The sequence below is a fragment of the Pyxicephalus adspersus genome, chromosome 5, assembly GCF_032062135.1.
Source record: "Pyxicephalus adspersus chromosome 5, UCB_Pads_2.0, whole genome shotgun sequence".
Lineage (NCBI taxonomy): Eukaryota > Metazoa > Chordata > Amphibia > Anura > Pyxicephalidae > Pyxicephalus > Pyxicephalus adspersus.
The window spans coordinates 115,334,669-115,349,997 of record NC_092862.1 but is presented as its reverse complement, the minus strand read 5'-3'; the positions used below and the strand labels follow the sequence as shown (position 1 = coordinate 115,349,997).

Sequence of the window (15,329 nt, the reverse complement as noted above, 5' to 3'; positions counted from 1 at the left end):
CACAACATATTACTACCTGGAGACCCACAACATATTACTACCTGGAGACCCACAACATATTACTACCTGGAGACCCACAACAAAGGAGTCCAACCGGACACCCCTCCCCTGAGGAACATCATCTGGAGGGGTCCATTCCTCCCATTCACAAATACTACTTATCGCCATTGGGAACCATTGCTGGAGCGCATGTAGACAGGAATTGGCTGTAAGAGGTCAGCGGTCCTGAGATGCAACAAAGGGTTTAAAAAAAAAAAATAAAAAGATTTGTTTAACAAAAACATGGAATTGATAACCAATGACCTCCTACACCTCCCTTTCTATTGGTGGGCAATGAAAAATTATCCCCCTTTCCATTGGTGGTCAGCAGAAAGAGTACCCCCCCCCCCCCCACATACTTTTACAATAGTAATCCATGTGAAAAACCTGATTCCTTATGTTCATGGTAATGAGTAAAATATTTATAACTGTGCCCAACAGGAAAAACACCCCATTTTGCAGTAATGATCAATGGGAATATTGTACCCTCCTTCCATTGGTGATCAGCAGGAATAAGTCCCCCATCCTTTCTGCTGATGGTTAGCAGGAACATTGTCCCCCCCCCCCCCCCCCCCCCTTCTATTGGTGGTCATCATAGGAAAATATCTCCCCCTCCAGTCAGTGTGGTAAAAAAAAAAAAAGCATTCCTTATATTTGTGGTGCCCAGTGGGATTATTGCCCACCCCCCTTAGCAATGGTAGTTGGGTTTTCCCCCCTACATTTAGCTGAAATGATCTCTGGTGCCACCCTGCTGGCAGTGCCAGGGACCATCACATGGTTGGTCAGTGGCCCCGGGCAGCCTGTGGTGGCCCCTGGATGAGGATAGCAGCCACAGTGCCGGTTTCCCATAGGGATGAATGTGAGGTGAATTCCAGTACATCCTCCCCGGCTTCCTCCACAAAGGACCCAGCAGCCCTTCCCATCCACAAGCCGCACACACAAAGACCCGCGACCCCTCCCCGGTGTCCCCATCTCCCCCCTCAGTGTCCCCCCGGGCTCTGCACACTAGCCCCCGGAGGATGGAGTCTGACACATGCCGGGTGTGATCCCTTCTCCATGGGCAGAGCCGCCACAAGTACTCACCCAGTGCGGAGAGCAGAGCGGGGGGCGCCCTTACCCTGCGGGCCGGTTCCGATCTGCACAACAAACTTTGCCAGCATTTGAAAGGAAGCGCCCCGTCCCTGCCTGCCTGCAAGCCCCGCTCCGTCGCCCAAGGAAAGTCCCAGCAGAAGGAAGTCCCGGAGTCCTACGTAAGAGGAGCGCACTGCTCCCGAGCGATCACCGACAGCTGTAGCATAGACCCAGCTGGTGGAAGATCTGCCGCCCGCTCCTGTCTCTGAGCTGTCAATCAGCCCCCGTCACGTGACCCGCAACACTCTCCAAACCACGAGTTCCAACGAGCGGGTTTAGCAATCCAGTGACACCAAGAAGCCACGCCCCCAGTCTAGGGAGAAGCGCGCATTGTGAGCTTTGTAGTCAGAGCGCTGAGGTGGGGAGGAGCGGCTTGGTGTGTGGAGGACTGAGGGGATGCTTGGAGCATGAAATTGCCATTTATACTTCATTATTCTTAGTGTTAGTGCAAGTGGATAGTGTGCATTTATCTATTGTCCCTGTATCTATCATTTAGAGTGCCTGGAAAGTACTTTCGTGTAAGCCATGTATTCAACCATACTGGAATTTGGGGAGTAGGCCATGGCGGTCATATCGTCATGGCGACACCAGTTTGATTTTTTGGGTGAGGCTTAAAAAGGTTCAGCTTTCTAAATTCTGAAGAAACTTGTAGGTGTCTCCCGGCAGATTACAAATGTCTGACCCCTAAGGCTGGATTTTACAAAAAAAAATACAAAACCAGCTTAGGAAGTCCCCCATTGTCCCAGCTTCTCTCTTCTTTCTGGTGCTGGACAGAACAGGGAGCAGCCATCATCTCCCCTCCTATTGTGTGATACTTCCCCCACCTCCTAGATTGTAAGCTCTTCAGGGCAGGGTCCTCTCCTCCTGTGTCTCAGTCTGTATCTGTCTGTCATTTGCAACCCTTATTTAATCTTCTGGGTGGTACATTGTTGTCCATGAACATTTATTTTAAATTGTAGGTCTGTAATTCTTAGCCATAACTCACTGAAATATGTCCAATATTTAATAAATGTAATTATGAACTTTAAAAAACACAAAAATCTGTTTAAACAAGGTGCATAAATAAATCAAAAATACTGAAACCTGTATTATGACTGTACAGTAGCGCAAATATATATATATATATATATATATATATATATACACAGTGAGCGGAAAAAGTATTTGATCCCCTGCCGATTTTTTAAGTTTGCCCTCTGACAAAGAAATGACCAGTCTATAATTGTAATAGTAGGTTTAGCTGTGAGAGACCGAACAACAACAAAACAACCCTCAAAAACCCAGTGCTCACAAGTCAGAGCAGGACACCTTCACCACAAATCTTGGTTGAGCACCGCCTTCCCTCAGCCAGGGCATTGAAAATGGGTCGTGGATGGGTATTCCAGCATGACAATGACCCAAAACACACGGCCAAGGCCAAAGGAGTGGCTCAAAAAGAAGCACATGAAGGTCCTGAAGTGGCCTAGCCAGTCTCCAGACCTTAATCCCATAGAAAATCTGTGGAGGGAGCTGAAGGTTCGACTTGCCAAGCATCAGCCTCGAAACCTTACCGACTTGGAGAGGATCTGCACAGAGGAGTGGGACAAAATCCCTACCGAGATGTGTGCAAACCTGGCGGCCAACTACAAGAAACATCTGACCTCTGTGATTGCCAACAAGGGGTTTGCCACCAAGTACTAAGTCAGGGCCAAAATTAAAAACTTGAACAAAGTTGCGGGCCAACCTTGAAATTTATTGAAAAAATGCAGGAAATTTTATATATAAACCCTTTTCATGTGGAAACAAAGGGGTTTTGCTTCACATTCAATCTGAAACAGGCTTATGAAAAATGTTTTTTTAATTTTATTGAAGAAAAAATCTTATGGCTCTATCTTTTTGTAGCCTTCTGAGATAAGGTTCAGTTGGTTACATTTTTGCACAGGCTAACAATAATACCAATTTTCTTCTATGAAAATCCAACCATTCAAGTCCATGCCTTGGAGTAGCAAGGAGAGGTACAGCTGAGGGGGAGTGCTGGAAATGCCAGACGCGGCCAATGCAGAGCTAAATCCTATGAGTGGCCCACCTCTGAAACTCCCTCTTGATTGAAAAAGCGCCGCTACCAAAATTCACGGCATTGGGGGCCAGTTTGACACCCCTGTACTAAGTCATCTTTTGCAAAGGGATCAAATACTTATTTCACTCATTACAATGCACATCAAGCTCTGACTTTTAAACACTGGGTTTATGAGGGTTCTTTTGTTGTTATTCTGTCTCTCACAGCTAACAATACAATTGAATCCAATACAAAAATATTTAGAAATTCCCACCATGCTCCCTCGCACGCACCAACGTCACAGGGAACTCTCAGGAAATGTCAGCGCACTTGCCGGGGGACAGATCAGGTGAAGAGGACGTGGCTTGAGGATGGAATCAGATGGGCAGGACACTGGAGGATGTTTTTAGCTACGCCGAGTGTGGCTCGGGGTTACTGCTATCAGCTGTTTTTTTTTTTACCCCATGGTTATCACCCTATCTTGCACTGCATGGGCATGAAATCCAAAGGAATGTGCAAACGTGAGATTAAGCACTTTTTTTTTTCTCATTATAGGAAAGCCCCTGATGATGCCTGCCTGATATAGGGCATGTGCAGAAGATATGTGATACAAGTATCCCAGGAGGCTGCAGGTTTCCCTTTCAGTCTTTACCACTGCATCAGTTAAGACAAAAGAGGAAGTGTCACCCCTAAAAAAAAGTATTACATTGTTTATAATGTAACAATGTCATGATAGGTCTGCTTTAAGGTGGAACAGCAAAAAAATTCACTTACCTTTTTTTTTTTTTTAAAGCCATTGATCAATGTACATACAACGCTTAGTGAATCCAGCTGTCTTGACTTCTGTCTTCTTACCGGGGATCGCTGTTATGTCTTCCATCGTCTTTCTTCTGGATTTTTCATAATGGCCGTCCGATCTTGCACTGCACAGGCACATGATTGGGTAGGCATGTCTTCTACAAAATGTATATAAACGATCGCTGATATCATTCTGCACATGAGTGAGATCAAGCACTTGTTTGTCTCGTTTTTCTTTTACGTTTGAGGAAATCCCCCGATGACAGTGCACAATCTCAGGGATGCTCAGATGGAGCAGCCTGCATCCTCCTGGGATATGTGACGCAAGTGTACCAGGAGTCTGAGGGTCGCACCTTTATTCTTTACTGTCATAGAAGTAAAGAATATGGAAAAAACATACTTTTTTCATTATGTAAATTGATGGGCACCCTTTTACCCTTTTATGTTGAAAATGTGATGATAGGGCTGCTTTAAATGGTAACAATAAAGAAGACCTAAATGAAAAAAAAAAAAAGTCACCAGGATGTAGTGCTAATTGAAAAAAGAAACATGCAATGTCTCCATTAAAAAAAAAAGCCCTGGCTCCTGCTGGCGTTTTGTTTTGGATCTATACTGTATGGCACATGCACTGTTCAGTGTAGAGCTGGCTCTGTGTGGGGAGGTAATTCCTGCGCAATGTAATTTATTGTTGCTATATATTTTAAATGCTCATCTTCATTTATCCAAACTACTCTGAGCCCAGGTTGTCATGGATCTGTCCCTGCCCTGGTCTGTTACTATTAGTATTCTTCTTATTAGTACATTAACTGACTCTGTGATGCTTCTTCCTCTCATGCTGCAGCCTTGATGTACAGAGACAGAAAGGGGTCAGGTACTAACCCACTCCTTGCATTTACAGTGTTTGATGTATTTAGGATTACAGAGTAGCATTAATTTTTGCATTTTATCCACAAAGATTTCAAGTTTAAATAGAACATGAAAATCTCAGGTAACAGGTACAGTGCTACTGCAGCTTGAAGTGAGGTCTTATAGCCAACAAGAGGCATGAGAGATTTATTTGTCAACAAATCCAACAACAACTAGTGAGATATTTTCTTCCTTTGTAAAATGTGTAGTAAACCTTGCTTAGAGCTTTTCATGTGCCTAACTGGCTGTGCCCTTTGTTCTGCTTGGTGGCCATGATTAGCAGCTAAATCCCAGGTTTGCTAGTGATCCGTGGACCAGTAGTAGAGAAACATATGGACCACAGATGAGAATTGGGATCCATACAAATCAGCTATTGTGACCAAGAGTTAGCAGAAGGATGCATGCTTCAGAAAACCCTGTCCTCCCAGAAGCTTCAGTTTGTAGGCTTAGAACCCAGACACTAAGAACTCCCAGAATTTGTTTTCCAGGACGACCCTGTTAGTGTCAATTGCCAAGTAGTCAACTATAGTGTTAGGCATAGGCAGAAGGGTCATACCAAAAGTTCTGTCCAGCCAGGCAGGGATAGCCACAAAAATAAAAATAGAAGTTTAGACAGTGGTTGTTGCTTGGGGTAATTAAAGGTATACAGTAAAACCATAGTAAAGGGAAAACATCATGAGACACATTGGGAGTAAGGCTGTTCAGAGTTCATACAAGATCTGCTGCTAGAGACAATACAGTTATAGTGTCCCTTTAATAACAAAAGAAAACTTCAAGTATTAAGGGGTTAAGTTAAGGGTTTTTAGACTATTCTTGAGCTTAGTTATCCACAGGCAAGCGATGGTTGAGTCTTGTTGCTGTATAGGTGGTACCTGTGTGGGCACAGGTAACAGCCAATTAAAACTCTGCTGCAGTATGCTTGTGGCCTATAGACCATTTTGGTGCCTTTTGGGCAGGGAACCTTCACCTATTTTAATGTTTTCTAAAACCTATAAGGAACCCTTCTGGAGTCATGGCATGCTGACACAGTCACAGAGATCATGACAGTTGGCCTTGAAGGTTTTCAGAAGGGGCTCCTAATATCTGGACCAGTACTTCACTCTGCTGCTTTGAAGGAGTCAGTAATGCTTTTGGACAGGCTCACTATTGCTATCTGTATTGGAACTTTGCATGCTGGAGTAGGACCAATCATTGTGAATGCTCTGCTATCCTTTGACCTTCCCTTCTATGTGTGTTGGAATGGTAGCTACAGTCTTTACAACTTTACAAAGAGAGTCCCACGAGTCTATGTGAGTTTCTTGAAGTCAATCTAACAGTCGCTCCTATGAGGATGGGTGTTACAGAAAATACAGTAACAACCATACCCATAAGCTCTCTGAGAGTAAGTCGAGAATGATAATACTGCCCTTAACAAATAGAATTGTTCCAACCAAAGTGAACGAAGACCCCCAGAGTTATGTGGGCATACTTAGCCAAACCCTTTTTGGTGGACAGGATTCCCAAATCTAAAAGGGGAACACTGGTTTAGGAATTTAGAATCTAAAGGATAGTTTGCATTTTTAAGGCAGGGTTGGAGAACAGAAAGAGCTAAACATCCACAAAAGTAGACTGAGCAGTATTAGTATGCTGAGCAAGTGAGTATTCATCTACAGCTAATAGCTGGACACTAGATTGCATCCATGAGGGCTGAATGGAAAATGGGCAACAACAGGCAGCCTATTTGGATTAACCCACACAAGAAAGTCCCTGAATACCGGAGGACATTTTTAGCCTGTTTTGGTATCACTCAAAGGTTGGAAGAGTAGACTAAAGTGACCGGGTAATGTCAGGGCATCTGACAGTTGCTAATAATGGCCATTGAACAAAACAGATTGTACTTTGCATACATATTTATGGAACACACTAAATAGCTTTGACTGCCAGTGAATATGCAAAATTTCAGTTTCTGTGTTAGTGGATATTGTATTTCCATAAAACCTTGCATTGAAAATGACTAACTGCACTTTAGGTTTGCAGTTGAATTCTGAATGCATACTATAAATATAAACCCTTTCCAACTACACAGAGGCAGCAGCCTCTTTCAAGGTTGCTTGTAAGAAAATTCTTGTTTTTTTACCCATGATATAAAATGCCCAGTGCTGCTTGAATACCTTTTTTTGTCCTAAAATTGTCATAGATTCGTGCTATTGGGACCACGTGAGCTGTGGCTTGCTTGGGTCGGGGGGGAGCTGGTATTCTACATGCAGATTATTCATGAAATAAATTATTATTATTAAACAGGGCCAACATATTACGCAGTTCTGAACATTAAATAGGGGTTGCAAATGATAGACTAATACAGACAGTGATATAGGAGGAGAGGACCCTGCCCTAAAGAGCTTACAATCTGGTAGGTGAGGGAATTTATACACAATAGGAGGGGGATATGTAGTGTTGGGAAGTAGTGATGATTTCAAAAGACAGAAGAAGATGGGTAGGCAAATTTGAAAAAATGGGTTTTGAGTGCTCTTTTCAATGAGCAGAAAGTAGGAGCAAGCTAAAAAGGACGAGGAAGACCATTCCAGAGAGTTGGGGCAGCTCTAGAGAAGTCTTGAATCCGTGCGTGTGATGAGGTTATGAGTGAGGAAGTCATTAGTAGGTCATTGAAGGAGAGAGGAGAGAGCGGCTGGGGGAGTACTTTTTTACCAGGTCAGAAATGTAAGTGGGACAAGAACTGTGGAGGGATTTGAAGGCAAAGCACAGGAGCTTGAATTTGATTCTAAGGTGAAATGGAAGCCAGTGTAGAGATCTGCAAAGAGATGCAGCAGAAGAGGAGGGGAGGGAAGGATTGATGAGTCTGGCTGCAGAATTCATAATAGATTGTAGAGGAGAGAGTCGGGTTAGTGGAATACCAGAGAGGAGGAAGTTACAGTAGTTTAGTCAAGAGATGATAAGAGCATGTAAAAGGAGTTTGGTGGTCTCAGGGGACAGGTAGGGGCGGATTTTGGAGATGTTGCGTAGGTGAAAGTGACAGGACCTGGAAATGTTCTGAATATGGGGGGTAAATGAGAGGGCCGAGTCAAAGGTGACACCAAGACAACGTGCCTGAGGGGAGGGCCGAGTAACAGTGTTGTTAACAGTTAGATATATGTCAGGGGGAGATGCAGAATTTGAGGGGGGGGGGGGATGATGATGAGTTCTGTTTTAACCAGATGAGTTTCAAAAATCGGTCAGACATCCATGATGAGATGGGTGACAGGCAGCATGAGACCTTATCCAGGACTGATGGAGACAAGTCAGGGGTTGACAGATAGATTTGAGTGTCATCAGCATACAGAGACTACCGAGAGAGGAGGTGTACAGAGAAAAGAGAACCGGTCCAAGGACTGACCCTTGGGGAACACCAACAGGGAGGAGTTACCATTGAAAGAAACCTGAAAGGAGCGGTCAGACAGATAGGAAGCAAACCAAGAGAGAGCAGTGTTACAGATACCAATGGAGTGCATGATTTGTATTAGAAGGGGGTGATCAGCAGTCTCAAAAGCAGGGTAAAGATTAAGGAGAAGGAGCTGGAAAAAGTTGCCTTGAGACTTAGCTCTGATGAGGTCATTGGCCACTTTAGTAAGCGCTGTTTCAGTGGAATAGGCATCTCTAATACCAGACTGGAGGGGGTAAAGGAGAGAGTTGGTGCTCAGGTAATCGGCGAGTCTTTTGTAGACAAGGTGATCAAGAAGTTTGGAGACATATGGGAGAAGGGAACCAGTGAGGGATCCTTTAGGATAGGGAGAATATGGCATGTTTGAAAGCTGAGGGGTATTTACCAGTAGAAAGGGAGAGGTTGAAAAGTTTGGTTAGGGCAGGGGCCAGGGTGGAGGAATGGGCACAGAGTAGATAAGAGGGAATTGGGTCAAGTGGACAGGTAGTAGATGGAGATGATGAGAGAAGAGACTTCGTCCACAGTAACAGGGATGAGGAAGGCCAATGATGATTTACAGGTGGAAGGGGTGGGTATGGATGGAGTGGCTTTGTGAGCAGAGACATCATGCCTGAATATGTCTCTTTTATCTCTAAAGTAGGTGGCAATGTCTTGGGCAGAGAAGGTTGTTGTGGGGGGAGCAGGTGTGGGGTTTAGGAGGGAGTAAATTGTTGAGAAGAGGTTGCGTGTGTTGGAAGCGTGAGAGGAAATGACTGTGGAGAAATAATTTTGCTTGGTGACAGTGAGCTCAGTGTTAAAGCTTTGTAGCTTGGCATTGTAGTCCATGAAGTCAGCTAATTTTTCTCCACACTCAGTCTTTTGCAGCTGTTTGGTGTGTATGTTGTGTCAGGGTCGGGGGTTGGCAGGGCGGGGCTATTGGAAGGTGGCAGGGGCAACTTTATCCAAAGCCAAGGAAAGAGAGTGGTTTAGGAGGGTGGCAGCTTCATCTGGGGAGGTGATTTTGGAGAGAGGGGGGGTTAGGGACGCAAGGCAGTTTGAGAAAAGGTTGTGGTCAAGGTTATGGATATCTCTCTGCCATTGACAAGGTCTGGCATGTGACAAGGGGGAGGGCAAGAGTTCGATAGGTTGAAGGTGATAAGGTTGTGATCAGAAAAGGGGAAATTGTGAGTTGTCAAGGAGGGTGAGGTTGCAGAGTTTTGAAAATACCAGGTCTAAAGTGTGGCGGCTATGTGTGTGGGGCCAAGGTTGGGATCATCCATTGCAACAATAAAGTCACCAAGGATGTCATGGGAAAGAATGTGTGGGAGCCAGGAGGCAAAGTTATCCAAAAAATGTGATACTGGGCCAGGGGGGCGGTAGACAACAGCAACAATGAGGGGTAGGGGGCTAAAGAGACAAACAGAATGGACTTCAAAAGAGGTGAAAATGAGGGAGGATGGAGTAGGAAGGACTCTGTATGTACAGTTAGGTGATAGAAGGAGACCCACACCCCCCTACTTTGTTGCCAGGTCTAGGAGTATGTGTAAAGTGCAGGCCTCCATAGGAGAGAGCAGCAGCAGAGGCAGAGTCAGAGGAGGAAAGCCAATAAATGTAATAAATATTATATTATAAATTATATGTATTATATTTATTATAGGGCAATATATACAGCATGGATGAGCTCTGAAACACAACTCTCATGTCCTTTTTTATATGATGTATACAGTGGTATCAGAAAGTGTCCTCTTCACTTTTTTGTATTTTGTTATTTTACAGCCTGGTGCTACAATCGTTAAATTCTTTTTTTTTTCATTCAGACCTTTTGCAACATCACTTGGAAATTCAGCTTAGCTGCCTCCCTTTTCACTTGATGGCTGCTGAGATTTTTTGCACCTTGATATATAGCAAATTAAGTTGATTGGTGTAACAAGATGGAAGTTTTTTTTAGGACTACAAGTGTCAGGAAGGGTTAAAGAACGACATAAAACACTCAGGCACTGCTTAAATAAAAGTTAGTACTTTTTTTTATTGGATGTGTATAATGGTTCAAAACAGCAAAATCCATCCGGGGGGCTCTTCCATCAGGTCCCGCGTCGTCCTCTTCCTCCTCTTCCGGGTTCTTCTTCTTACGTCACCTGACCCAAGCGCGAGATCGCGTGATGTAGGTTGGAAAATAAAACTTTCCGATCTCACTGCACATGCACGTGCTCTTAACGTAGGTATCCTGGGAGGCTTTGCGCTCCCATTCATTCTTGATCGCCTAGGCGATTGAGAATTAGGGAGCGGTGCTGCACTTAAAAAAACAAAAGTTATGTAAAGTGAAATATCTGAGTTTAGGTACGCTTTAACAATTATACACTGATCTTAACCAATCAAATCGTTACACGACCTTTGCTAGCTCATTTTGACCAAACCTCCTTGTTACATTATAATAATGTAATTATAATAACTTGCAATTAGTAGCATAAGAATATATTTTGTAAATAACCAGCTGCTTTTTTGACCCATCGGGACATGACTACCATAACTTTCTTCCTATCAGGTCACTCCCACCCCAACAAGTATGGGAAGGAGGACACGAGATGATCACAAGAGCACAGACCAGACAGTTTACACAACTCCACCTGTACATGCACAATACATATATTCAGTATTCCATGTTTTTGTATTTAACATGCTAAAAAACATAAACTCTTAAGAATAATCAGAAAGCCTCGCAATTCCTGATACAATTGGACAATATTTTAGAAAGCCACACACCTCTCCATAGAAGGCCTCATAGCTGACAATGCATATCAGAGCAAAAGTCAAGCCATGAGGTCAAAGGAACTGCCTGCATAGCTCTGGGACAGGATTGTTGCAAAGAACATGTCTGGGGAAGGCTACCAAAAAAATATCTGCTGCACTGAAGTTCCCCAAGAGCATAGTGGCCTCCATAATTGTCAAATAAAAGAACTTTGGTACATCCAGGACTCTTCCAAGAACTCGTTGCATGACCAATGAGCAATCGAGGGAGAAGAGGCTTAGTGGGAAAGAATACAATGGTTAATAGCTTCAGAGATCCTATGTGTAAATGGGACTAAGTTGCAGAAGGAGAAAGCCTCTCCTCAGTGTAAAACACATGTAAACCTGTAATCTTTGCAAAAAAGCAACTTGAAAGAATCTTAGACTGTGAGGAACAAAATTGTGGTCTGAGGAAACCAAGATTAACTATTTGGCCTCATTCCTAAATGTTATGTCTGGAGGAAACTAGGCACTGCTAAACGCCTGCCACCAACAGTGCAGCATGATAGTGGCAGCATGCTGTGGGATGTTTTTCAGCAGCAAGTACGGAGATACTGTTCACGGTTGAGGGAAACCTGAATGGAGCAAAGTAGAGAGATATCTTCAATGAAAACCTGTTCCACAGTGCTCAGGACCTCAGACTGGGCCAAAGATTTACCTTCCAAGAACAGCAGCGTATGTTTTGGGTCACTGCTGTCTGATGTCATAATTGAACTTTGTAAACATTGTAAATCTCACCATTTGTGACCAGCAAAGGGACCACGAGTGATCTTTGGTACAAACATCCAACAGGGTTGATACTGGAGGGAGAGCATTAACCTAAGCTATTTTAAGTACAAAATTCCTTATTCATAACTTCCATTAGATTGTTGTTTCACCAAGATACAACTACAATACATTCTTTTTTTCTATTATGTTTAAAAGAAATGTAAGGAGATAACAATATTGTATTATTTGGAGTGATGGATGTCATGGTAATATGCACTAACAACTGATAATGTATCTATTTTTATGTACAAAGTCAGTTTATGACTTGTACGATAATAATAAAAATCAAAGCAAAATAAAATTGATGAAAACCATAACAAGCCTACTCTATTTTACCATAAACTGAATAATGTGCACCCATTAAGGATTGTTCCTCTGTATTGCCAGGTGTTTTTAGATGATTACATCCAAATTTATTTGCGACCCCTTACTCTTAGTACTTATACTATTATAATACTACTATAGTACTATTGGTACAATACTGCAACCAGATAAGGAACAGATAAAGAAATGACTTGTTAATTATGAGACAAACTCTAATAACACTTGGCACAGTGGCAAGTTCAAGGCTAACTTACAAAGATTTACAATGTAGCTATGCAGTTTGTAACTGGAAAAGAGAATGGCTAAAGTCTATTATCAAGGGTACTTGCAAAGTCTGGCATAGTATGCCATCAGTGCTTAAAATACCACATATATTATTAATACTAAAACTGAAAGCATGGACGTGATAAAACATGGCACGAAAGGGTAATTCCCTTATAGTCACTATGCTCCAGGGGGAGCATTATACCACACTTTGTAAAGGTTGATTGTTACAATATTTGACATCACAATTCCTATTACCGTGAGCATAAATATAGCAAACATAAACAAAAGTATTTTTACATTGTATTTAAATTCATTTAATTAATTCTGTTTAACCTATTTTTAAAATCCTTAGGCCACTTTTCCCTAAAACCAGAACTGCAAACGTGCGGTAACTCTGATTTAAACTTGGTTCTATCACAACACAGGTCCTTCACAGCAGACATGATTTTCTGCTTCCCAAATATCTGTAAGGCAGATTTAATGCCTGGGTGGCTATAACATACTGACAAGCAAGCATAGAATCAAAAAATGTCCAAGGAAATTGTCATTTCAGAGATATATCATATATTTTGACTTCTGTTTTACACCACTATACCACCTCTTGTCATAGCACCTCTTTGTCCTTGTTCACTGGATAACATAAACTGTTATATTGTCTGTACTTACACAGATAAAAGGTGTTGTAGATGTTCCCAGAAAATAAAATGTGCAGACATGTTTTATAAGAGTGCAAAAGCAAACACATCCAATAACCCATAGGCAATTTAGCCATTAGAGCTATGGTTAGACTAGTGTTTCTAAACCGGTGTTTAGTAGATCTGTTCAGTACTGAAGACAAAGAATCTTTGGCATTAAATTATCTAAAGCCAAAACTTTTTTCTTTTTAGTTACCTAAAATAAACTTCCAACAAAAATGGCAGCTCCAAGGCTTCTGGATCACCAAGATATAATCATATTTTTTTTCTGTAACTGACCTTCAGGTGTTCTGAAAGAAATGAGGGTTTGGGATGCAAAATTATTATTTTTAATGGAAAACTTTTGCTATACATAAAAATCAAGTGCACATATGACTGATTTGGTCTTTTTTTAAATACGCATGTGTGTATAAAAGTGTTATTTATGTTTTGGTATTCTCTACAACTCTCTTTAAATCTTTCACATCTCGAAATAAAATGTCAATTCAATTTGTACACACAACACATTTATTGACAGTGTACTTCCCATAGCAGAAGTAAAGCATGATAATTTTTATATACATTTTCACCTACCAGCTAATAATCACTACTACTTTTCTACACCTTCAAACCAGTCCCTTCAGTCATCAGCAAGCCCACTCTAATCCATTGAACTGTTTGAAACTTTTAAGAGGCAAGTATGGCAATGTAGGTGTCGATCAAAACAAATTTCTATTTCTATAGAATGTTATAGAATGATTTGTTAACTTGTAAGTATGGCTTAAGGCTTGACTGGGATTTAAAGCAGAACTAGACATTAAAACTAATTAAATGGGAGCAGTCAAGGTACTAATCACAACTTTTATTTGCACTCACCTTTCCTTGCTGGTTGACCTTCTTGTTAATCTTGATTGGCCAGGCCGGAATAACGTAACTCCTATGCATGCACACGGCAGTTAATTCATTACAGGGAGGATTCCGGGATGCCTTTGCAAATAGGCAAGTAGCTACAGTATGTCTCTTGCAGATGGAACATTGCCTGTGCCTCCTGCAATAAAAATTCCTATTTTCATTGATAAATTATTTCTACTTTAAGTGGTAGAATATGAATATGGGAATGCAAGTTTGAAATAAACAATTTCTTGTTAGAATTACTCATTGTTTCCTATGCATTTTTTTATTTTTTTTTGGGATAGACTTTCCTTCAGAAATTATTCCTAGGTGAATAACAGTGCTAAAATATCTTTTACTATTAATTGTTTTTCTTTTGGAGAGTTTAAAAGAAGCAGATCTGTTTTATGTCTCCCTGAGAGAAGCAAACCAAAATTATCATGAGCTCTTACTTTATTATATAAGATCTATATCATCAAGTAATGTGGAATTAAGATTTTACTATGCAAGGGCCATTGGTTTTCATATTAGACATTTCATTTTATAAGAAAAACAGGCCTGCTGGTTTTCCTATTGATGTAACCTTGGCTTTTTAGACCTGTTTAGTGAAATGTTAAAGGGAGTCCTGGGGTAAATTTGGGGTAGCCTTTGATGACCATTATCAATAGTGACCTACATTCACTATTCACTATCATCAAAAGGGTATACAAATATAGAAAATGTGTGGACTAGTAGTAAGTAACAACAGAATCACATAATGCTATACTACCATGCCCACAATAATAAAGCAAATCCTGTTTTTGTTTTTTCTGTAGACCCCGTCTTTCTAATAAAAATCATTTAGGTAGGGGTGTTAGACTTAGGCCCGCAGGCCAAATCTTGCCCGCACTCTAATTATGTATGGCTTGCCAAAAAATACCAAATGTCTACTAGAGCTGGCCCGCCAGTAGATAATGCATGCACCGCTAATACTAATCCCAGAATGCTCTGCTGGCGCGTCAGTCAGGACCCACAAGCGCCCCCTCCTCTGTTGACATTCATTGGCGACCCCTCCTCAATTCTAGATATTTTTTCATTTTTTATTTTTTTGGCCCACTGTGTGTTTGAGTTTGACAACCCTCATTTAGGGGAAGGAAAATAAATGTACAAAGCAAAAAAAAAAATATATATATATACCCTGTTTCCCCCATGATAAGGCACTGTCTTATATTTTTTGAAATGCCAAAATATGCCCTAGGTCTTATTTTCAGGGGGATGTCTTATTTTTCCATGAAGAAGACTACAGTACACATTTATTGTTGAAAATCACTCATGATCA

At 41.7% G+C, this 15,329-nt stretch overlaps 1 protein-coding gene and 1 long non-coding RNA gene across 6 annotated transcripts in view; both read right to left on the bottom strand.

Moving 5' to 3' along the window:
• HYCC1 (hyccin PI4KA lipid kinase complex subunit 1) overlaps nucleotides 1–1,434 on the bottom strand; it is a 60,697-nt gene extending 59,263 nt beyond the window's left edge. For 2 of the 5 annotated variants that reach the window (XM_072412527.1, XM_072412528.1), the window contains exon 1: nucleotides 1,123–1,433. The gene's annotated coding sequence lies outside the window, so the exon portion shown is untranslated. Of the gene's footprint in view, nucleotides 1–1,122 lie in introns of all 5 variants that reach the window. The other 3 variants (XM_072412525.1, XM_072412524.1, XR_011920938.1) reach the window with 2 other exon arrangements.
• The window catches only part of LOC140331478 (uncharacterized), a 276,876-nt gene that overhangs the window by 59,263 nt on the left and 202,284 nt on the right, over nucleotides 1–15,329 (bottom strand). The window lies entirely within an intron of this gene.